The sequence below is a fragment of the Rhinichthys klamathensis genome, unplaced genomic scaffold (genome assembly GCF_029890125.1).
Source record: "Rhinichthys klamathensis goyatoka isolate OS25496 unplaced genomic scaffold, OSU_Roscu_1.1 h1tg000303l_1, whole genome shotgun sequence".
Taxonomy (NCBI): Eukaryota; Metazoa; Chordata; class Actinopteri; order Cypriniformes; family Leuciscidae; genus Rhinichthys; species Rhinichthys klamathensis.
The window spans coordinates 1,861,616-1,886,129 of NW_026606822.1; the positions used below are offsets into that span (position 1 = coordinate 1,861,616).

Here is a 24,514-nt window from a genome sequence, read left to right on the forward strand (position 1 = left end):
ATATCTTTATTAAGATGCATTGCATAAGAGAAATGTGGCCAAGAAATGAAAATTGAGAGACAGATTGAGACTAGAGCAGAAAGATGGAAGGAAGAGGACTGCAAAAATACTATTTTTAATTAGCTTCTGTCTTGTTTTTTTTAAAAATAAAAACATAATATCTATATAAAAAAGCTATATATATATATATATATATATATATATATATATATATATATATTAATATATCATATATGTTATTTTTAGATAAATTATGTTGGGGGAAAAACACATTTTTCAAATGCTGACATATTTATGGTCAGGTGAGCATAAAAAAATACATGCATGAACTAGTAGTTCTGTACAAATTGGTCGATATGCAGTCAGTCACATCTTGAAACAGGCAAAAACACTATAAATACAAGTAGAAAAATTTATAAAGCAAAATTAATGTAGCATCAACTGAGAAAGCAAAAATGACTTGGCAAGAATAATTGAAACAAGCAGAAATGTCAGCCACAAAAATAAAATAAAAAATGAACGGCTTGAAGAAAATCTTGAAGGAATAGTTCAGACAAAAATAAAAGTGTAAATGATTCTTTCAACATTTACCCATCTTCATGTTTCTCCAAACTCATATGACTTTCTTTCTGACAGTGAAAGCATGTGGACAGGGTCAGTTCAGCTCCATAATTGAAAAAAGGCCTATAAATGGAGTCCATATTATTTGTGATATATTACTAAGTCTTCTGAAGTCATACGGCAGCTTCTGTGAGGAACAGAACTTTAATTTTTTGGATGATCTGTTCCATTAAAATTAAGCAATATAAATGTTTTATACAATTGGGAACATTTTGTACTCCAGTGTAGTAATGCTGGTGAATTAGATCCCAATCCTTCATAACTCAACTGGTAACTGATAACAACTGGTAATGTCATTTTTAGTGCAGCTGTCATAACGCCAATATTATGTGGAGTCTGATATACGCGCAATGGCCTCTGAGATCCATTCAGTGAAGCAGTCAAACAGTCAGTGAAACATGGATTCTGACTCTCCTTAAGAGGTGTATGAGGCCGAAGGGGGGTGGGGTGGTATCTCTACAAGCTGGTCGGCTGAACAAATCCAGTTTAAGCAATGAATGTGACATCCACACAGCAATTCCATTTCCACCAGCCATATGGTGAGGGGACTATATACCTGCCTTTCCATCAAACATAATTGACAATAAAACACATAAAAGCCCACATAGAGTGCAGCAAGTTCAGTCTCTTATCAGCTGGTGTGTACTTCCGCGTCTTGCTGAAGGAAAGTGCTAATTCCGACTCGTCAATCTAAAAATACCTCACCATCCACATTTCCGAACCCCTTGGCCTGTGACATTTCAGTGTCGGAACTTGCCACCGGGACTCGTCTGGATCACTCTGCCCCTCTAATCTGATGCTAACTGTTTTTGAATATTCTAGCTGATCCAAACACTTGAAAATTGCTGAAAGGTCACTGGCACAAAGCTGACAATATTTCACCTTCACCCACTCTGCCAAGGTCACCCTAACTCTCTATTGGATTTTTTTTTTTTAAATTAGCATGTCCTGTTATTAAACTCTTGTAGATCTCATAGAGAACATCTCCTTCAAAGACCAATTCACTCTTAAAAATAAAAGTTCAGCAAAGACCCTCTTGCTTTGCAGGAACATCTTTGGTCTTTCATTTATCATGGATATTAGTATGTATATTACATATATCACAAACGCACACACACACACACACACATATATAAAGAGTAAGCTATTAGTCAAAAAGGGCTTAGTACATTGTTTTTGAAGCAGCATAGAGCTTTAGAGCTTAAAAATGTTCTGCAATGGCATGGCAAAAGTAAAAACATTCTCCAGGCATTGCACTGTAAACCCTTTACTAAAACTTTTTTTTTGTTTGTGTGTGTGTGTGGGACTAAGATCTAAGGAGAAAAGCAACGAGGCACTGTTCTGAATCCGTCACTTAGATGTTGATTTCCATAGTCTTATTTAAATGTATGACTCAGTTATCAAATTCACACTCAATAACAACATGCACATGCATGAAGATAAAGCTCCTCCAGGGCCTCTTGCTTCATTAGCCAAGCCAACTGTGAGCTTTCAATTGACAGAGTTTATAAATGGGTCAAGATTGCATTTTTGACTTCACCCCAAGTTACAGGACAGTATGAAAGACGGCAGTGATATCTCAATTGGAGCTAATGAAAAGGGTGTGAAGAATGACTAAATAAAGCGTCTGACACGAACAATTTTGCTCATTATTTTTTAAAGGTGTCTTCATACATGCAGCACCTATCAATTATGGTATCAAGAGCATGTGCCAAGTCGTCTCTAAGTGTCATTCAATGCTTGAAAGGTTCAGTAAAGGAATGTCTGACATCCTGACTTAAGGACTTAATTGAGCAACAGAATGCTTGACAGGAGAATGTGCAATGACATATCATCAGAGACAGTCAAACGAGAAAGTGAAAACATCTGTAATTCATGTATTCCACAGCCATTTCAGAGCTTGCCAGAGACGTCTAGTACAGGAGCTCTGGAGAAGCATCCCTGGATAAATGTTGCAGGACCAGATTCACCAACCAAAATGCTGGTTTTACAACGTCTCGGCATCTAAAATATCTAATGTTTCAAATGCATGACATTTCCATGTCTATCAGGACTATCCACCTTTTCCAAGCTCAGCTTTTCAATGCACATGAATGCTTTTCTCAAATGGAAGTTGTGGATCCAAAGTACTTGCCCCAGATTTTTCCTAAGTTCCCCATGTTTGTGGTCCAATACGTGGCCCCTCTGGGTATCCAGTCCTGCAGGCTGAATTAGTTATTGGATGCATCACACCATTAAAGAAGATTAACCGGGATTAGTGGAAACCCTTAGAGACACTCATTAAAAGAAGCTAAGTGTAAATGCTGTAGGGTACAAGATGTGCTAGCTGGATTACGCTCAGATTTATCACGGTAAAAGGCAGACTGAAAAAATGCTCCACTGAGATGTTATGATATTATGCAGAAACTTCCATCGTGCAAGTCTTACTCAAAAATGTATTCAAATAACAGCTGAGTATATCAATGGGATACATCAAACTTTCAAAGATGCAGACGTGATTTCATAAGGTGAAGAATCACTATTAGCAAGGAAAGTAGAAAAAAATTCATTAACATCACATCTTTACATCTCTAAGCCTGTACAGCATTCAAAAGGCAGAGTGGCGGACAGACTCAAAGTCTTATTCTTCAATAATCATATTAACATTTAACAAGAAATTCCCTTTGACTAGTTCTGAAGCTTTACCTTCAGCCATTTCATGGAAGCAGATATTGAATTTTGAAATAATTTTCATAAAAAATGAATCAAATTCAATTACATCTCTCTCATTCACTGTTCATTTTCATGTCATGGAAGGCTGTTGTACTAACCATGAGCCTCATTTGGAAGGACTCTTTTCAAGGAACCCTTCAGAATGGAGACCTCTAAGGGTCAAGTAACCAATTATCCATTCAAGAGGAAAAGAATAGAATAATTACACCTAGAGACAGTTTCTGTGACCATGAAGTTCAGGACCTATTCCAGGAACCAGAAACAATAAATACTTACATCTGTTTTTAAGTGGCATCTCTAGACTCTTCCAAACTTTACTGTGCTAAAGTAAAAATGCAAGGTGATTGTGATTGGCTTGTAAAAATACATTTGCTATGCAGTAAAAGTGAACTACTGAAATAATCTTTAAAGCATATTTAAAGGAAAAGTTGAAAATATGATACACAATAGTAATCAAAAGTAATGCAAAAATGCTGCTTCCAAAGTCATCAGAGTTGAAAGCTTCTATATAAAACAATAGACTGCTTTAATTGATCGAGGAGCAGCTAGACATGCCCCAGCACCAATGCTTATAATAAGCAATTCACGAAGAAGAAAATAAATCAACAGGTCTATCCAAGTAGCAACAGCAGATACACATGACTTGGATGTCTTTGCATTGACAAGGACAAAGGAGATGAGCCCAAAGTAACACAATTATCTTCTTTTCTTTTCACCTTTTTCCGCTGCCATTAAGGGAGAATTAATTGACACATTATCTTCCCATTAAGTGGTGATTTTCCTATCAGATACAGCCACTAGTGATAACAGGACAGCAACACACACTCGTTCATTCTCCTTCAGGATTACACGCTATACCTGAGGACAGAGGTAAATGTTTTTCTGCACTGATGTAATGTGCTATTCCCAAATCAATTTAGGATTGGACTGCAGATGGCCAATTTACTCAAAATTACACATTTTTTACTACCTGTTCATAATTAAAATGTTCACATTTTGCAAATGTCATGAAAACTAATGTGAACTACAACGGTCAGACAAACCACATTCACTATGTCCTCATCGTGTATGTCTTAATGTCCTGGATACAATATTTAAAAAAAAAATTTTTTGTGGATATCACAATTAAGTGAATATACGATTAATAAACAGATAAATAAAACATTGCAAATACTGTGAATAATTGGCAATTAATTAGCCTTTTCTCTAATAAAAATGTTTCAAACAAAACATGTTTTCTCGCAAATATTGTTTTAGTTGGTAAATACGTTTTTACTGTGTCCTTGATATCTTAACAAAAACAGTTCCTTCATGATATCAATTATTCTTGCTATATTGTATAATTAATTAATCTATAAGCTATATAATCCTCAAATAATGCATTAATATAAATAATACAAAAATATGCTCTACAACCTTATTATACCATTTAAGTGTCTGAGCTTGACCAGATCGTATTCCTGAAAGTCTGATATACCATTTTAATGAATTTAAAACAAAAGCATATTAAATATTCACGAGTTACAGACTTCAAAAGGTACTGCAGAAGAGAAATGACCCTGCAACCAGACAGAAAGCAGCAAAGTCTGAGATCTGAAGACCCAAGGTTCATGTTCCTGAAGAGAAGAGATTTTAAAGCTCAATACGCATCTCATCTGGAATATCCTGAAATGAATCTGTGTGCCAAAGACAGGGATTGAACACTGATGCATCCTTTCTTACCCAAGACCATATAAGCAGCTCTTCTGGATGTGAAGCTTAAGGTCTTTCTTCATCAGTGCATGTTGTTTGTTGGCAGAAACAAGCAGGCGAAAAAAAAAAAAAAAAAAAAAAAAAGAATTCCATGCGATGGAACGGTTCCTCTTGTAAATGATTCAAGGATCAGTCATGCCTGATTAGGCCTGAGCTACAGATATTGGAGAAAATGGAGGGCTTGTGTACTTCTGAGCCCCGCTGAAGCTGACTGACAACAGTGGGCTTCCAACATGTTCGATACTGAAGACGGCAAAGCAAGCTTTTATTTGATGCACAATAAAAGCTTGTAATGCTCCATTCTTTGCCAAATTGGTTCAGACAAGATGACACAATGAAGAGAAGAAAGGCATGATGGGATATGACTTGGGCTGTGCCAACAAAAAGTCAATAAAAAACAGAAACAAAGACTCAGCATTGAAGCAGTTTCTTTTAACCTCTATAGAACATTATTCCTAGTAAAGAACGTTACTAACACTACGATTTCACTTCCCTCTTAACCTTTCAATGTAATAATACATTCAAATATATTTGCATATTTTGAAATATTTTTCATAATCTAAAAAAATCTATGTTTTGCCGTATGTGTTATAGTCACAGACAATAAGCTTGCCCAATAAGAGATGAAAGCAGCGAGAGACTGAAGGTTTTTTGGCATGCAGTGGCAAAAGTCTAGTCAGACATCATATTGTAGCAGCAAAGGGTTCCTTCATTAATTCAAAAGCTTGACCCCGAGGGGTACGAGCAACGACTCATGAACTATAGAACCTGACATGAATGTGCCCCCACCAGAGCTTGGCAGTAATGCATTCACTAAGCAAGATAAAGCATGGACAATGCATCTCAATTGTATCACCCAAAATTGAATCACAGCTTTTAGCATTTATTTAATGTTATAAGTCACTGTAGCATGTTACTGCATTTTTGCTGTGCATATGTACAATGTTTTGTTGCTCAGAGATTGCTCTTTTGAAGCTCAGGAGACTTACCCCCGTTTGAGCTGTTTTAACTGAAAGCAACTTGCACTGGTGTATCTTAAAAAAATGTGAGTGCCACTGTTTTGTCTCAAGATGCACACCAGTAATGTTTTTTTTTTCTAAGACACGTTTATAAAAGCTACTTAAGGCCTAAGCCCTGCTTAATCTAAGCCCTGTCTGTGAAACCAGGCCATACTGTTTAAACATAATTGAGATGTCAGTTCATTTACTTTCATTAAAACATCAAATTTGTCTTAGATTATTCTGGGAAGAAATAAAAATATAAACAAATGAGTCCACTGTTGACATACAGTACATTAAGAGTAAAGAGCTATACAACTGTGAACAACGTATAGCTTAGATAACTTGGTTAGAAATATTTGATTTGAGTGCAGACCATGCAGATTGTCCCTGATCTCTTCTAAAACTCATGTGAAATTACTGGAGCCATGTTTTTTTTTTTTTTTTTGTAGGAAATAAACCCTCCTCAGAAGCAGTAGACCTACAGTATAGGCAAAGTAGAGAGTAATGCCGATTATTTCTTTAGACTTTAAGCACAGCATATAATATGAAAACATGTATTTTTGATTCTGTATTTTGCTTCATGCAGTAGAATCAAATTTTAACATGCCAAAACAACAACAAAAACAATATTGTCACAAAGATGAAAAACTTTGCAAGACAGGTTGACAATCTTTGATGGCCTCTGGCAGATGAGGTTCAAATGTGGAAAGGTCGTGACACTCTCAAACGTATCTCTAAGTGCTGTTATTTTACATAAGATACTTCTGATGTCTTTGAGAACTTGAACTAGTCATACTGTGAGTTGCATTTACCATCTCTAATCCACAAAAAAAACAAGGAACTCCCGCACACTATCAGTACTTGCAAATGAGTACCAACATTTTATTAGCAACGTTTCAGTCTCACGACCTTCATCAGACCGAAACGTTGCTAATAAAATGTTGATACTCATTTGCAACTACTGATAGTGTGTGGGAGTTCCTTGTTTTTTTGTTGATTTTTTTTACCTATTTAGTTGGTGTTTTTTCCCACGCACCTATCACAAAAAAAAAAAAAAAAAAAAAGTAAAAAAAAAAAAAGTAAAAGTGATTTCCAATCGAAATTATCAGATTATTACACAGGAATGTAGCAAATATTTGTGCAAATTGTGTCCTTATTATAAAGTCGAACACTTGCAGCAATTCTAGTTAGGTGCCAGAATGTTTAATATTTCATTAGAAATGTTTGTGTTTTCTGTTTTTTAGACAAGCTGGTGCAAAGAGTGAGAGATAGTGGGGTACAGTCTCTGTGTAATACATCACTAAACACACACACACACACACACACACACACACAGAGAGAGAGAGAGGGAGAGAGGGGAGAGAGGGAGAGAGAGAGAGAGAGAGAGAGAGAGAGAGAGAGAGAGAGAGAGAGAGAGAGAGAGAGAGAGAGAGAGAGAGAGAGAGAGAGAGAGAGAGAGAGAGAGAGAGAGAGAGAGAGAGAGAGAGAGAGAGAGAGAGAGAGGAAGCCTAAATTAACCCATAACTCATGGCAGAGGTCAGGCCTTCTTATATAGAAAATATTCCTTTCAGCAAATACTGCAGGAAAAGAACATTTATTATTGATAGAAAAACACCCAGCAATATATAATAAACAGATGACTTGGCTTAAAGCTCACTGGAATTCCATCCATCAAATAAATGTTCTCTTCATCTAGCAAAATTGACTACTGCCATGAGCTTTGTACAATGAACAAGACCACTTCTGTAAATAAGCCACAGGCCGGGGTTAAACTGAGCCAGACTGACACATACCCCATAGACTTATTTGTATATTAAATATTTGTATATCCATATGAGTGCGTTTATTTATTATGCTGTTTAGGGTTGTTCATTTTTCTAGGAAATATTTGTAGGGTACTAAAGTTCATTTTAATGCAAAAAGTGCCTTACTTTACTGTAAACACACTATATGTACATACGTCATAAACAAAAGGCTTTAACATACACTACCGTTCAAAAGTTTGAGGTCGGTAAGATTTTTTAAAGGCTTTTGAGAAAAGTCTCTTCTGCTCACCAAGACATTTATTTAAAAACATTAACATCGTGAAATATTATTATATACTTATAATCTATTGGAATATATTTTAAAATATTTACATTTGAATATTCATGTATTTAAATATACAAATTATGTGATACAAATAATAGAAAGTTCAAAAGAACAGCATTTATTTGAAATAGTAATCTTTTGTTACTTTTCAGTAAATATCACTTTTGCAAATACATTTAGCAAAATAAAAGTATTAATTTATTTCTTTAAAAAAAGAAAGAAAATCCTACTGACTCCAAACTCTTAACCGGTAGCATATGTTATTATGCTTTCATCCACCTCCAAAATCCCAATTTAACCCCTGGCTGCAGGCCCCCCATGTGGGTAGCGTTCCAAGGAAAGGCTTACTCATTTACATGAAACACATCAGATATATTCACTGGAAGCTCATTTAGTTTTTACTTAAAAAAAAAATGCTTTTACTAAACGTACATAATTGTGTCTGATTGGCAAAGCATGGGCCTAATTGCAGTCCTGGTGAGGCAGGTGATGGAAATAGCTCATGAAATTGACTTCAAAAGAAGTTCTTGTCTTCCCTTCCATAGATATGAATGAATCCTGACTGCTAATTTAAAGTGAAGCAGTGTATGGTTTTCTGTAGCCTCCTCTCTCTCTTAGTAAGCAAGATTTGCCATGCTCTCTGACCAATGTTGCGGTCGATGTTTGACATATCTTAACACACAAACAACATTTTCATGAAATTTTCACAGAGGTGAATCTATAATTCACGTGCCCTCTCTTAGCTGATGCTGATTAGAGAGAGACGCTGGAATCACTGCCAGGATCTGCTCACTGCATCTCTGATGCACATTTACCATTCAAAACACTTTCATCAAGACTCTCGTTCCAGACATTCTTGTCTAAAATGCCAAACCGACCTTGTTGCAGTGCTTCCTCTAATTAATGCTCATTCAAGACTTTACACATTTAGCTCACATACACATTCGTCTAAAAATACTCAACCCACCCACATTCAAAACTAATTTGCAAATCATATTCTCAAGATTGCAAGATTGTTTGCTGTTTAGTGACTGAATGAAGAGTGATTTTATATACATGCATTGAAAAGTTAATTAGCTACAAATTTACTGAAATTACACAGATTGTATACACAAAATGTCATACACAAAACCCTTTCAGTTTGACTTATATAGGCAGTCTAGAAGTATAAACATGCTGTCCAAACTCTCCAAATGGACAACTTTATTGCTTAAAGGTTGCTCAGCTCAGAAGAATAGGAATTTTTCATTTTAGTATCAACTTTGTCTCGGATACCTCTCCTAATATTTCTAAGGAGAAATAGAAAATCGACATAAATGAGACCTCTGTTGACATACTGTAATACTAAACAGCTATAAAAATGAACGTGAATAGCATAGCTATTTGGTCTTGAAATTTCATATCTGAACACTGATTGCAAACTCTACAATAGAGACTTTAGATGAGAACTTCTTAAAAAGAAGGAAACTTTAGCAAACTCGCCATTTGCACTGCCTTTAATCTACAGTTCAGGTAAAACAACTGAGATATCAGATATCTCATGTGTGATATTTCTTTCCTTATTCCTTGGCTATTAAACTTTAAAGGTGCTGTAAGCAAGGTTTTTAATACCACATATAAAATGTGCTGTACTGAATCTGACAGATATAACTGAAATAGGTGTCCCGAGAAATTACACCCGTCTTCGTGACTGCCCTATAGGCTTTGCAAAGAGCATAAAAAGTTAAGGAGTGAGTCACACTTTTTTTTCTTTTTTTTTTTGCCATTCATAAACAACTTCTCTCTGTGAATAATTTTGCGCATTCTGGTTTTCTGATATTTACCACCTTTAAATATCTTTCAATTTCAATTCTTTCAATGCTTTCAATTCTGACAAACCAATTCAGATAACTAGAGTGCTAAACCAATGATGGAAGACCCACTGAAATCAACACCTCAACACAAACTAAGGAAATCAACTAACCACTAAAAGTTCCATCAAACCAGTTTTTAGCAATAGCAATTCTGTTCACATAGAACACATTTTTGCTTTTAAAAACACGAGATGCCACACAATAGTATCTAATTGCAGACGAAGGTAGAGTCGAGAAAGTTGCACTTCTTTTAGCTTGACATGGCGTCTTAGAGGGGACCTATTATTCCCTTTAACAAAGTCTTGATTTAGTTTTTGGGGTCTACTAGAATAGGTTTTCATGATTGAATGTTCAAAAAAGACAATGTTTTTCACATATTTGACATTGTTACAGCACCTCTCGTCCCTGTCTGTCTGCAACGCTCTGTTTAGTTCCTGTCTCTATGAAGCCCCTCCTTCTGAAAAGCGCAATGAGCTCTGATTGGTCATCTGAACCAGTGTGGCGTCATAGGTCAATCACTTTGAGCATGTTTTGTAAATGTCATGCCTTGGGTGGGAATTATTTTAATTAAGGGATATTGTGACATGTACGTTCTCGGAAGAAAACTCAAGACTACAATCGAGGCGTTTAAGGGAATTCAGAAACACTGCGCACTGATGTAGAGAATACTGTAACTCCCTTTGGAGGGACTTTGTACTTTGCAGACCTTTTTCATGCTCAAACAGCAACATTACACACTAAAGAAAGATAAAAATGTAAAACAGCATAATACATCCTCTTTAAAAAAATGTATAACGGTCAAAGGCGACCATCTAGTGCATGTTTACATAGAAAACAATTAAAAATCAAAAACGTAGAGGCTTTAAAATCCCCTCTCTGGATTTGCAGAGAACATGCACGCTGCTTTGGGCACAATGAGAGTTCTGCACAAAAGCCCAGTTAACATTTATCAGTAAACGCTGAACTTTAACACCTCTGCTCAGATCAAACATGCTCAGATCAGTCTATGTTTGTAGACTCAGGCCTGAGAACCGAAGTTGCACATACCTCTTAGATCTCTTCTGTGACCAGGGGACGGATGTGGATATGCTGCTTGGTCCCAGCGCTTGTGACCTGGAGTGTATGAGGGATCCTGCAGTTTAAAACAAAGCAAATACTTTAAGTAGCAAGATTTCAGCAGCTGAACATGAGAACACAAGAAAAATATTACATTTTTTTATTACATTTAAAAAAATAGTTGTGCCTTCTTGTGCAGATCTCACTGCCTCAATGATGTGGGTGGTTATCAGGGTGTTGCGATAAAGTTGCTAGGGTTTTCTGAATGGTTGCTTATTAGCACAAGTCAAAAGAGGGACTCAATGTGAGTCTATGGGCGAGGTATACAATCCTGTTTCTAGAGGGGCACTGCCCTGAAGAATTTAGCTCCAGCCCCAATTAAACACCTGAACCAGCTACAGTAATAAAGGTCTTACTAGGCATGCTAGAACCTTCCAGGCAGGTTTGTTGAGGCAGGTTAAACTGTGGGACTGTGGCCTTCCAGGAGCAGGTTTGGACACCCCTGGTCTATGCGAATTTTTCACCCACCAAGTGAAAATAGCAAGCCTGATCACTAAGTACAAGCTGCATGATTTGAGGCATCATTCATCATGTCTGCAACGCAGTGAGGAAATGTGGATTTAAATAGTTAAGGTTCAGGGTTTGTATGAGTAACAATAAAGCATGATAAATTTTGTTTTACAATCTCCAGTTCACAAGCAATTTTACTTTTACTATGGAATTTTCCATTGAAAAAACATTTTCACATTTTCAATCCAATGTCTCTCTCTTGACCCTTGGAGATTCATCATATGCCTCCTCTTTTCCAGTCACGCCTAATGGAAACTTCCATTGACAGCATAACTCATGAGTAACTTGAGATATTCCATCATTTCAATCATGAAGATGCTGACAAACATAAGCTTGTTTCACATCAAGGCCAGCCAAATGTAGACTCAAGCTGAGGACGATCAATCTAAGCACAGTTCTGATGTTTAATTCTGAATGTGTCGCAGGGGCTTTATCGTGGGATTAGTTGTTTGGGTGGCGGCAGCCACTGACATTTGAGGAGCATTCCAGTCATACAATATCCCGTGTGCTCAGCCACTGCCCCCTGCTGCAATAAGCACTGACAGTGACGCCACGCATCCTTCCCAAAACATCAGTCAGTAACATTAACTGAAAAAGAAATGTTAGACGACATCAAACACTGAAGTTGAAATGCCAAGTATTTAGAATCAAATGGTATAATTATTTAATGAATAAATAAACAAATGAAAAGACATTGTGGTTGGCAGAACTTTACCATAAAAATACCATGGTGATGTTACAAACATTAGAGGATGGCATTTTGGTGACTATATACAGTATTTAGCGTTAAAGGTAGGGTAGGCAATTTTTTTCATAAACACTGTTATTCTGGTCAAAACTCTCTTCACATCCTGATAGCAATCAATAATATAAGTGGTCGAAATATTTTTTAAAATGCACATTTATCTTCTGTGGAAGTCTCAGGACCAAAGAATTGCATCCAATCATTGCATTCAGTCCAAATGCAATGATAGGATGTCCTACCTGCCTGTTAGCGTATGCATTTCCATACGTCAGCGCACCTGCTCGCGCAGACATCACACGACATCAGTGCGTTCCGCAAGGCTACAGATAGTCACAGACGGCAGAAACGAACAGCAGCCACATTTTACAGTTCCTCCTGAACCAAAACAACGAGCTCATACTGCGTTCAGGCCATGTCGTAACCGTAATTACGAGATGACAACCCGTGACGTTCTACCCGGAGCTGTTCATGTACTCAGACTCAGTTCTCTGGCAACACTATCAACGCTGAAATGAACCTGCAGCAATCAGATGGTACAAGTCAGAGTTCTGTAAGTTGTTTATGTTCTTTAGTATTGTGATGTTATGTGCTTTGAGACATGAGATAATTTAACGCCGTCTCTCCTTAACGCTTGGCTGAATCTGCTCCGGCGGTGTGCGTTCATGCGTTTTCTAACGCTTTTAAAGGTAGCTTGCTATTGCTAGCCGCTCCGAAATTGCCTACCCTACCTTTAAATTATAGAATGTTATGTAATATAATATACAAACCATTTGAGCTTAAAATCAGTAAGTAACTGTAAATAATAACAAACACAAACATTATTGCAACAATGCAATAAACTTACTAAATATAATAAAATGCACACTCAAATGTATAGACAATTTATGGCAAGGAAAAACCAAAACAAATCTGATGTTTCATGCAGGAAAATTAGAACACAATTTTTACACAACAACATTTTATCATAAATGCATACATAAAGAAATGCCTTGTATAGCAATAACAAGATTTCCCCTGACTGGCTGACTGAATTCATTACACATCACAGAGACCTAGATTATGTTAAGAGCACAACTGCCAATTTACTCATAAAATTTTCATGTACATGTAATCTAAATTTCTAATTCATGATGTGCTTGATATGACCGAACTAATTAATTAGTCTGATAACCTTTTTTAATTTTTGATATTCCAAAAGTATGAGTACGGAATGTGAAAAAGCTTGAAAACATCAAAATACCCATGAGACTTTAATAGTCCTGACATTTAGCTGGCTTAAAGTAATTTTTGCCACTGGCTTTTGATGGAAGAAAAAAAGTAATGACTAATAATATCTGAACTTTTCACAACAAAGCTGCAAGCTAATGCAAATATATCCAACTGCCATGTCAATGTCCAATCAGTGGTGCTGCTAACTACTTAAAGCAGGGTTATATTTAGTATCTTGAACATTGGACACAACAATTTAGAGTACATTTCTTGAAGTCGAGAAATAATTAAAAGCAATACTAAACATCCAGCTTTAGACAAGTGTGAACACTTCTGAATAAATAATCTGCTTTTAATAAAAATATAAATAGTATTCTTTTTCTTGTATACACAAACATATTTTACTATATTTCAAACATATAAACTCTGTGAATTTTGTCTTAATGTGTAGATTTTAATTTAATTTTAATGTATGGAGCCATTATTTTATTAATGCTTCACTTTTAGTGCTGGCATTGTATTCTGTTATTTGAATTCAGTAGCTGTAAGTGGTCAAGTTGAGTTGGATGTCCTTGAGGTAGGCAACTAATGACCTAGATAAGCTAACGGCAGTGCAAGCGGAGAAAGACCGGAATTGACCAACCAAAACAACAAAAATCACCCCCAAAACACTGTTCATGGTCATATCTCTGCATGCCTTGAAAGGAATATTCTGTTATTTACAACTTAATGACAAAGACGTTAAGTTGTGCATAACCAGGAAAATTTCTTCAATGCCATGACAACATAAAGATAATAGTGTCCTTCAAACTCTTTTATGAAAAAAAAATACAAGTGCATCAATGGGAGGGCATGAGCAATACAAAGCATTACTGTAGAAATGTATGAACAAATGGCTTAAAGTGCTTCACTGTGTTTTGAAGGTCAAACTGTATGCTTTTTTAATACTAAAACAATATGGCAAAGAAGTATACCTGGACAAATGCAATAATGGACTTTTTTTTAAAGTGAAAGTGCATGCACTGAAGACCTTATAGAGACATGGAGGACTTTCAAGAGAAGAAAGTGGGTGCATTTATGTCTATAGAGACAAGAAGCATGAGATTGGAAAAGAGACAGGAGAAAACATTTGACTCTTGTTTGTCACGACCTCCAAATAAAGTATTGTGGCAGCTGAAGTGGGACTGTGGGCAGAAACACATCTCCATCTTCAACTTTTTTTTGTTCTTTACCACGTCTATCACATTTGTACAAGTCTTCAGTTATGCTCCTTTGGGTCGAACATGAACAACAAACATACCCTTTAACGAGTTCTGAATGCATATTTTTATTTTTATTTTAGTTCAGGGACATTGCACATCACAAACCTTTATTAGTCCAGGTACATCGTCTACAGATCAAACTGTTGCACTTGTAATAGATGCAATTATAAAGCCACACCTGACTTGCAAGAATCTTTAACATAGTAAAACAGTGACCCATAGACTGCATTTTTGGGACCATATAGCATGTTTCCAATCAGCTGTGCTGCGCATGATGCCCAAAAATGTTACCTAAGTATACAGCTCACTAGGTTTTGAGACACAGCCAGTAAATCACAGAAGCAATTTCACCACATGCTTGGAGGGTCATTCCACAAAAAGGGTGCCTTTGCTGTCCCTACACTGTAAAAGAATCTGTAGAAATTACAGTATTACTGGCAGCTGCTTGCCAGTAACTTACTGTAGTTTTAAATTGATGTTATTTACTGGCAACAGTTTGTTCAAAGTTAAATGAACATTAAACATTAATAAGTCTTTATCTTTACAGAATAAAACTAAAATAACAGCCTCATGCAAAGCATTCTGGGAACCAAAATCTGAAGGAAAAAAAACAGAAAAAGGTTGATGAAGATTTCTGGTTCCCAGAATGCTTTGCATTAGATTGTTATTTTATAATTTTATTCTGTAAAGACAAAGACTTGTTAATGTTTAATGTTCATTTAACTTTGAACAAACTGTTGCCAGTAAATATAAATCAATTTAAATCTACAGCAAGTTACTGGCAAACAGCTGCATAACTACAGCAATTTTTTTACAGTGTAGTGCCAATATGTGTAAACAAGGTCTTACACCACATTTGCTATTACAGTAGGCTATATGCATTTTCCTAACACAACAACAAAATCCAGATCAACCCCCCCCCCCCCCCCCCCCCATCCATCCCATCCCATATTCTCTTATAGGCTATATAAGGTATGTAACATTGAATACTGAATATTTGTAGAAATATTAGCATAAAAACTTAAAATATGTCACTTTTATAAAAGCATTCAGTAACTAAAGTATAACAGCATACATTTGGCTTGAGATGGCATAATGCTATATTAACACTTAAATATTCTTTGTCTGACAGATCTTGAAAAAGACATTTACTTTTATAAGCTTTTTAAAAAGGAAAAAGCACACATTTCGTGGAATGCCCATGGAAACAGACCTCATCATCAAACTAAATCAAGTAAACGTATGTGTGCAGCATGTCCATATTCCCGGTCTCTTAGTACATAACATGGATAAGTGCTGTAGAATAATAGCAGATCTAGGGTGTTATTCGACAGTCCAGACGTGTTTAAATGTTCGCAGAGATCTGCAGTGGAGGAGTCGCGCGCTGCATTGACACGCGCTCCAAAACACACTGACATCACATCAGTCCGCACAGGAAAAAAAAAATCAAAAATATCTTTTTGATTAAACAAAAAAAAATATCGCTCCACATCTTTGAAACATAACTGTTCTCTCAAAACTGGGGAAATAAAAAATAAGAAAAATGTTCTCACTGAGGTAATTCGTCAGGAACAGCAAAATGTCCAACTGATAAATACAAAGAACGAAAGAAAAACAAAAATTAAAAGCAAAACAAAATCGTGTACAGCACTTGCTCCTATACAGGATATTGTACAAAATAAAGAAACAAATACACTCAAAAATTAACTACCAAAGTTAACCAATACCTGACGTTCCCCCTCTCCAAGAAGGTAAAACATTAAAAACCGTCTGTCAGTTGAATTCAGAAGAAGAACAAAATTCAAGCACTTCTCAAATCAAAAGAGGACGTAGAAAAGAGGTAAAGATGAAGAAAAGAGAAAATTAAAAGAAAGTACTCACCGGTGAAAATGTCAGAGAGCAAAAATGTTGAAAGAGCAACAAGAGCTAGTGAGTGAGGAGGAGCTGTCAGTGTCAGCGGCGCAGTGACCGGGGAAAGCAGCGGCTCAACAGTATAAACAGCGCTGGTGTGGAGCAAACCATCGCGAGGGCGCAGGGGGAGACACATCATGTATCTACTTAAAGGTGCACTCAGTAATTTTGTAATCAAACTCAGTCATTTGCTAATTAAAGTTTAACACATAAGTAATGCACAGTGTTTGCTAAATAGCATTAACATGATATTTACACACATGAGATGAAGAATCCAGTCACACAAGCCTTCTAAAAAGGTGTTTAAATTATTTTATTTTTATTTTTTATGGCAACATAAAAGACATTTTATACAACCCTGCTGCATCCTGCTGGATCTGTCTGCTGCTTTTGACACAGATAACCACCAGATCCTCCTGTCAATCCTAAAGATGAAGGGCATCTCGGGAACTGCATTCCAATGGTTCGAGTCTTACCTCTCAGGTAGGTCCTTTAGGGTGTCGTGGAGAGGTGTGGCGTCTAAGACCCAACATCTAGCTACTGGGGTGCCTCAGGGCTCAGTGCTTGGACCACTCCTCTTCTCCATCTACATGACATCACTAGGGTCTGTGATTCAGAAACATGGCTTTTCCTATCATTGCTACGCTGATGACACGCAACTCTACCTCTCATTCCAGCCTGACGATCCGACGGTAGCTGCTCGTATCTCAGCCTGCCTGACAGACATCTCTGGCTGGATGAAGGACCACCACCTCCAACTAAACCTTGCGAAGACAGAGCTACTTGTGGTCCCGGCCAACCCAACACTTCATCACAACTTCTCCATTCAGCTAGGCTCGTCATCCATAACTCCATCAAGGTCAGCTAAGAACCTTGGGGTTGTAATTGATGATCAGTTGAAATTCACAGACCACATTGCTAGAACTGCCCGGTCCTGCAGATTTGCCTTGCACAACATTAGGAGGATCAGGCCCTTCCTTACAGAGCATGCCACACAACTCCTTGTCCAAGCACTTGTTTTATCCAGACTGGACTATTGTAATGCTCTCCTGGCTGGTCTTCCAGCTTGCTCTGTCAAACCTCTACAATTGATCCAGAATGCTGCAGCCAGAGTAGTCTTCAATGAGCCGAAGAGAGCACACGTCACTCCTCTCCTCACACAATTGCACTGGTTGCCAGTTGCCGCTCGCATTAAATTCAAGGCACTGACGTTTGCCTACAGAACAACCACTGGCACTGCTCCCTCTTACCTAAACTCATTACTTCAGACTTATGTGCCATCCAGAAACCTGCGCTCTGCTAGCGAATGTCGTCTTGTGGTACCATCTCAAAGAGGCACAAAATCTCTTTCTCGGACCTTTACCATGGCTGTTCCCTGTTGGTGGAATGATCTGCCTAACTCAACCAGAGCTTCTGAGTCAGTAGCCACTTTCAAGAAACTGCTGAAGACATATCTTTTTCGGCAGCACTTGATTCAGTAGAATTAACACTTTCTCTTCTCTTCTATTCTATAAAAAAAAAAAAAAAAAAACCTGCACTAAAATTAAACAGAGGGGTTATAGCACTTACGTATTGTTGTCCTACTGTTAGTTTAACTGCTTCTATTGTTCTCATTTGTAAGTCGCTTTGGATAAAAGCGTCTGCTAAATGAATAAATGTAAATGTAAATGTAACCCCATTTGGAGACAGGCATAAAATAGTCCAAATATAAGACAGTTTAAAGGTTCCACAGCCTCTCAATAGGCATATATTTAAAAAAGAACATCCATAGGGTCTTATGTCCAGTAGATAGAGTTCTTCCAATCATTGTTGATATGGGTAAGAAAATTATATATATACACACAGGTATCAATACATTACTGTTATTAGTGTTATACATTATTTTTGTTACCATGTTTTACACTACTTAGTTACACTAGCTATTTTATTCTACATGGTGAGTTGACATCATAACTAACTAGCTGTCATGCAATTGAAAGTTAATAATTCAACAGTCTGTCAAGTATTCCTATAGAACTTCTATCCAGTGCTCAAACCCAACAAACATATTACATTTATACCAAATGTCAGAAAAGTCTGACATTCGCGCCTCAGTTCAGGACAGTGATGTGTACATGTTGTGCAGTGGTTGTCCAGACAATACATTTATCATTTTAATTTATGGTTCAGAAATGTCGTAAAAAATCATTGTGACAGCCTTCAGACAATGTCAACCATTTCAGAATGTTGTCACAACATGTTTGCTGGGTTTTTATAAATACTATGTGAAATAACTATATGTTTAGAATAGCATACTGATATACTATTTCTGCAGAAAATACATTTCATACTGTACACAGTATGCATACATACTGAATATTGCAGAAAAAAACATGCATAGCATGGCAGCTATGTTATTTCAAAAACTGAGAAAGTCTATTGTCTTTTATGTAACTTTGAGAGACTGATGGTAGAAGTTCTGGAGTCCATAGCAGCTTTCACTGGCCAAGGATCGCCCAGAGGCCGTCTGGCTGACATGTAAAGCAACCAATCACAGTTCATTTTTGTTCTGCATCATGTAGGGGCGTAAAATGTTACGTTGATGTCCCTACAATAACAGATGGGTGTGTAAAACTCTTGGATGTATTTTAAAGAGTCTATGCAATGAACTTTACATGTAAGGCGAGTCTGGGCTACCCCTCGAGAAAACAAAAGGCTCTCATGAGAATTAACATTTGAACTCTCTCTTGCACATGTAACAGCAACATCCGAGACGCAGCACACAGTGCAGCTCACACCTCACTTTTACAGTCTCATCACCTCCCCCTGCTCCCCCTCTTCTCCTCCTCACTTAAAGCTCACTAAAAATCTATGCAATGATTAAGTGTGTACAAAAAGTAACTATACATGTTTGGTATCATTTAAAGTGTCTCAGTGCGCCTGGTAAAATGGTCTCATTCTCTCCCAGCAATAATGAAAAGCTAAAAGAAGTTATAAATAGGAGAAATGTGGTGTGCCCTCCCCCAGATCCTCAAACTACCTCCTGTATGTAAATACGTATTCTTCTACAGCTATCAACAACCCATTCAATTACACATTCTGATCCCACAGTTGTGAACGTCTCAATAGGGGACCAAAATTAATTTATAATGACAGACAACACCATTTGGAAAGCATAGTGAAATATCTGGGTTTATAAGAAAACTGGCAAACTGTTCAAGGAGTCTGTAGGTAGACTTCCCACACGATCGCTGTTAGTAGTTTTAGTTGCCAGGTAAATATTTCTATGATTTCTCGATTTCCGAATTGTTGTTATTATATTTGATTGACCGATGATTTTATTCTATGAATTGGATTTTGAATTATTGTACCTGGTCAATAAATTGTAAACATTTGATTTTATTCTGACTGTCTCTGAAATTGTTTTCCCAAGTAGATTAAATGGATTCGTATGTTACCGCAAGTCTGCGTCAAATTAGTGACGACTAATACCGTAAAACTTCAAATAGTAGCCCGGGCTTTTATTTTCCCAAATCGTCGAACTGCACAGGTGTTCTGACGATTCATGCTACCCATCGAGATTTGCTACTTACTGGTTATGCGCATGTGCAGACTCAGTTTTTTTTTTAACAAAAGGTAAATTTCTATGTGTTATAAAGTAATTTCCCTTTAAAAAATGCTAACTACCATATGAATATTTGTACGGCCAGTCAGCTGAACAAAAATAACTGAAAGTTTCAGTTAGCCTACTAAGGAAAGGTGTGCTTTGACAAGTAAAAGATGAATATTTGATGATCATTTTTACTTTTCACACCGTTTTAAAAATAAAAACAGTAGTCTACAGTATACAGTAGCTACTCATAACTTAGAATTGTATTATAATTGTATTTCATATAATATTAATCGACATTCTGTGATCGATTCGCGCTACGGTAGCATTTTTCGACAAGGCAGCACAAATCGTCAGAACACCGGCTTGTATTTGAGACAGCACAGGCGTCTATATGAGACATGCCTTTATAATTTAGTGTTGAGATGTTGTTCATTGAGTGTATAGGCCTGTCTCTAATCTCTAAAAATCTCCAAATGCTCCACGTGAAACTGCGGTCTTCCGACCTTTTACTATCGCGTCAATTGATTTTGATTAATATGCGCGAGGGAGAGAGAGCAAGACAGCGCTCGTGTTGTTTGAAGACGTGAGAGTGCGCGCGCGTGGTCGGGGCGCTCTCTCGCTCTCTGCTCGTACCGCGCCCTGTCAAGCGCAGCAGTCATTCTACATCACTCATCGATCAAAAAAGGCTTTGGAGGGACAAAAATTTGCTTTGGCGGCCGCGAAAAAGCGGACGATCTGACGGTTTTAGAGGAATAAATAGGCCTACAACCCGAAACTAAAAAACAGACCCGGCCTCTATTTGAGACCGGCCTTTATTTACCCACACCTGCAGCCACACCAGGCGTGTAAAAGAGACAGGCGTCTATTTGGGACTCGGCTATTATTTGAAGTTTTACGGTAGTTGGCATCAATTCAAGTGTACTTGGTTTGCAAAGACAAGAAGAGAATTTCCATTTAGAACAGCAAATGCTGCTTGACAAATCTAAATTTGGGTGTGTCTGTTTTATTTTAATGTTACTTTAGATAAGTGTATGTGGGAAACCACGGCATGGCCAATCCAAAGCTATTATAAGAGAAGTAATGTTGGTCAGCTTATATCTGTAATAGTGGCCATACCTCTACTGAAGTAAACGTTAAACGTGAGGACCTCTGAGCGACATAGTTTCCTAATTTGAATGGTTAAAATATAATTAAAGAGTTAAAAAGAATAATCAAACATTCGCTCACTTTTAATGATGCTCAGATATCATTAAAACCTTTTTCATTTATGGAGTCAGATGAAATAACGAGGTAATACATATGAGAAAATGTATTTAATTGAATCTTGTTGTGTTGCGCGAAGGAAAGACAGTAAGACGCAGAAACCTTAACCCGTATTATTGGAAAACCACCATTGGACCGATCTACGGGCTTACACATACTTCACATACTTTCGAAAATCCAGCATTTAGTTGATACTGATAAGCACTCTTTGTCACAGTTGTAAACACGACGGGTTTCTTCTTCCATGAGGGGGTTTGGCGTCACGGCGGATTTGTTTCCAGGCGGACCGTTAAAGAACGCGACACACACGTTTCCTGGAAATCCTGTAAAATTCCACCAATCAGATGACGACGACGTCGAAACTCCTTAAGTGTTTCCAATTATGTGTGTCATATGCATCAGACGTTGACCCAACAATCATTGGCCATGACGTCTGAGGCCGAGACTAAGGGGCAATATTTCAATTTGTAGCAATGTCAGATTACAACACTTGTTGGACTATTTATGTGCACATCAAATATCTTGAGATAAAAAACTGTATTCATATCTATATAGTTTCTTAGGAAAAAACAACAATCAAAAGTTCACACCACACAAACAGCTTATCTGCGCGCACGCACACACACACACACACACACACACACACCTCTCTTAAAGATATGAGACAATGCCAGAAAGCGACACTTAGGGCAAGGATTACCAAGATGTTTTTCTCTGGTATTTACCATATCTCCGTGGGGCTTATGCGGCCATTTCACATCTATTTTTTGTTTATGTTGTGATGGAGACATCATACTGTGTTGCAAGCAACAGCTTAGCCTAGAGCCCAGAGCTACACGATAAAATTAAACTGAAAGCTCAAGATTTTAATTCAATTCCTCAGAGGGAAGTAAAAATTTATCAGGACAAGCAAATATAGATATGCCACTATTAATGATAACATGGGAGGTAAGAGGCATAGGGGATACTCTGAGGGAGTGTGGGAGGAAAAAAATTGGAACGGCAAAGGGGCGACAGAGTAGAAAAGGAAAATGGAAAGACAGTAAGTGAGAAAACAACTGAATGAGGATTTAGGAAACAACCTACCAAAAACAGAAGAGCAGCAGAGAGAGAATTCCAAGCATCAACAACGCACATTAGTCCTTGCACATCTGCTCCAGTTGAAGCTCCTCCAAATTCACAGCTTCTCACCATCCCTTGAGAGTTTAACTCTCTCCATAGTGCTCTCAAGATTTGTTGAATCCTGTTAACGGGGAAAAAACACTAAAGAAGTGGAGACAAAAGACTGGATACATGTGTGGATTTGTCACACTCTGATTTGCTTATTTAAAACGCAGAGAAACAGAAGCTAAATGCCACATAGGTCCTCTGAGAAAACACCACAACAGTATCAAAAAGAGCCTAGATTTTATGCTCGCCTGTAAGAGGGCTGAGAGAAACCATTATAGATCAAAGACAAAAAAGAAGACTTGGGATTTCGTCTAACTTGTTTGCAACTTCATTCTTTCCAGTCAGTCATTAGTCACAAAGGCAATTCTGATGCCGTGGCAGTATTTCAAAAGCAACAACTTAGGTAACACAAAAACCTGAGCTGGTGGTAGCCCAAGATAGCCTGTAACTCAGCCTGAAGGCCAGAATCATAAATATACAGTGTTTGGGTGAGGGTGTTTGACATTTTTCCAGTGAAATAAATGGTTCACACTGGGTGTATTACTCATTCTACTGAAGATTACAGGCTAAAGGAGGTCTGGACTGTCAAACCCCTGACAGCGATACTTCCTCTTACGTTGTTCTTGCTTTAAAAATCAGGAGGAAATATCCAATGCTAATTTGGTTGTTTTATTTAACTCGTCATCCAGAGGTAATTATGCAGAGCGATGGCTGGCCGTTAACTAATACAGCCCCTCGCTGCCTGTAAACATATTGACGAATCAGGAGTCTCAATAATTGTTTGACGCTGCACTGAACACCTAAAGTCAACACTGAGGGCCCTTTTAAATGAGGACAATCCTGGGCATGTACAAAAATGAAAGGTCAGATGATGCCATTGGACCGGAGATCATGTGTTAACACATCATCAAACACAAGGCGGATAGTGTGATGGAGGTGAAGAAGACTGAGAAACTGCCAGATGTCCAGGATTGCTCTGCCGTTTCTGTTGAGCTCTGAAAACAAGCTAGAGCAAATAGGGAAAAATAAGACAATGGACATTTTACAAAATTGTTAAATGGATTAAAGCGATAGGTCACTTGAAAAAATTACAAATATATATTTTTACAACTTTTAAAAATATTTCTTAGCACTGTAGCATATTACATGATCAGGCAGTTTAAACATCAAAATGCAATGCATCTGTGTGCATTTAAATAACACTAACACAATAACGCCAGTTATTTGTATCTCTGTGACCTTTACCTAAGGGGTCAAAAAAATTTATCTGTGGCGTAATTTCAATTCCTGAAAATCTCTGCAGTGCTTTGTTTTTAATTAATTGGGAATGAATTTATGAGATCTTGAAAAAACACTAATGTGCATTCCATTTTTTTCCTACAGAACAGTATTTGAACTATGCGACAAAAACAAAATTGTGGCTTATATTCCATGTTAGGACTATTTGCTTTTGCTTTGTCCTTTTATGGACCTAAAACACTCATCCCCTTATAGACACAATATGCCAAACAGTGTGAAAATATACAACGTAGTTTGCACTCTTATGATGTTTATTATTGAACAGTCAGTGGTTGTGGGTTGAACTTTAGGTTAATGAGCTACTCAATAATGTATTGATATGTTCCTCAGGTCAGTGATGCACAAGGATCTCAATGACGCGTGAAGTCAGAGGTTATAACCTTAAAATATATAATGCACGTTAGCTC

The 24,514-nt window shown here is 37.3% G+C and overlaps 1 protein-coding gene across 2 annotated transcripts in view; it reads right to left on the reverse strand.

The window, feature by feature from the left end:
- Positions 1–16,850, reverse strand: part of raly (RALY heterogeneous nuclear ribonucleoprotein) — a 75,123-nt gene extending 58,273 nt beyond the window's left edge. For both annotated transcript variants that reach the window (XM_056270544.1, XM_056270543.1), the window contains exons 1-2: positions 16,754–16,850; positions 11,078–11,162 (exon numbers count right to left, since the gene is read on the reverse strand). The gene's annotated coding sequence lies outside the window, so the exon portion shown is untranslated. The remainder of the gene's footprint in view (positions 1–11,077; positions 11,163–16,753) is intronic.
- Between the last annotated feature and the right edge of the window lie 7,664 nt (positions 16,851–24,514).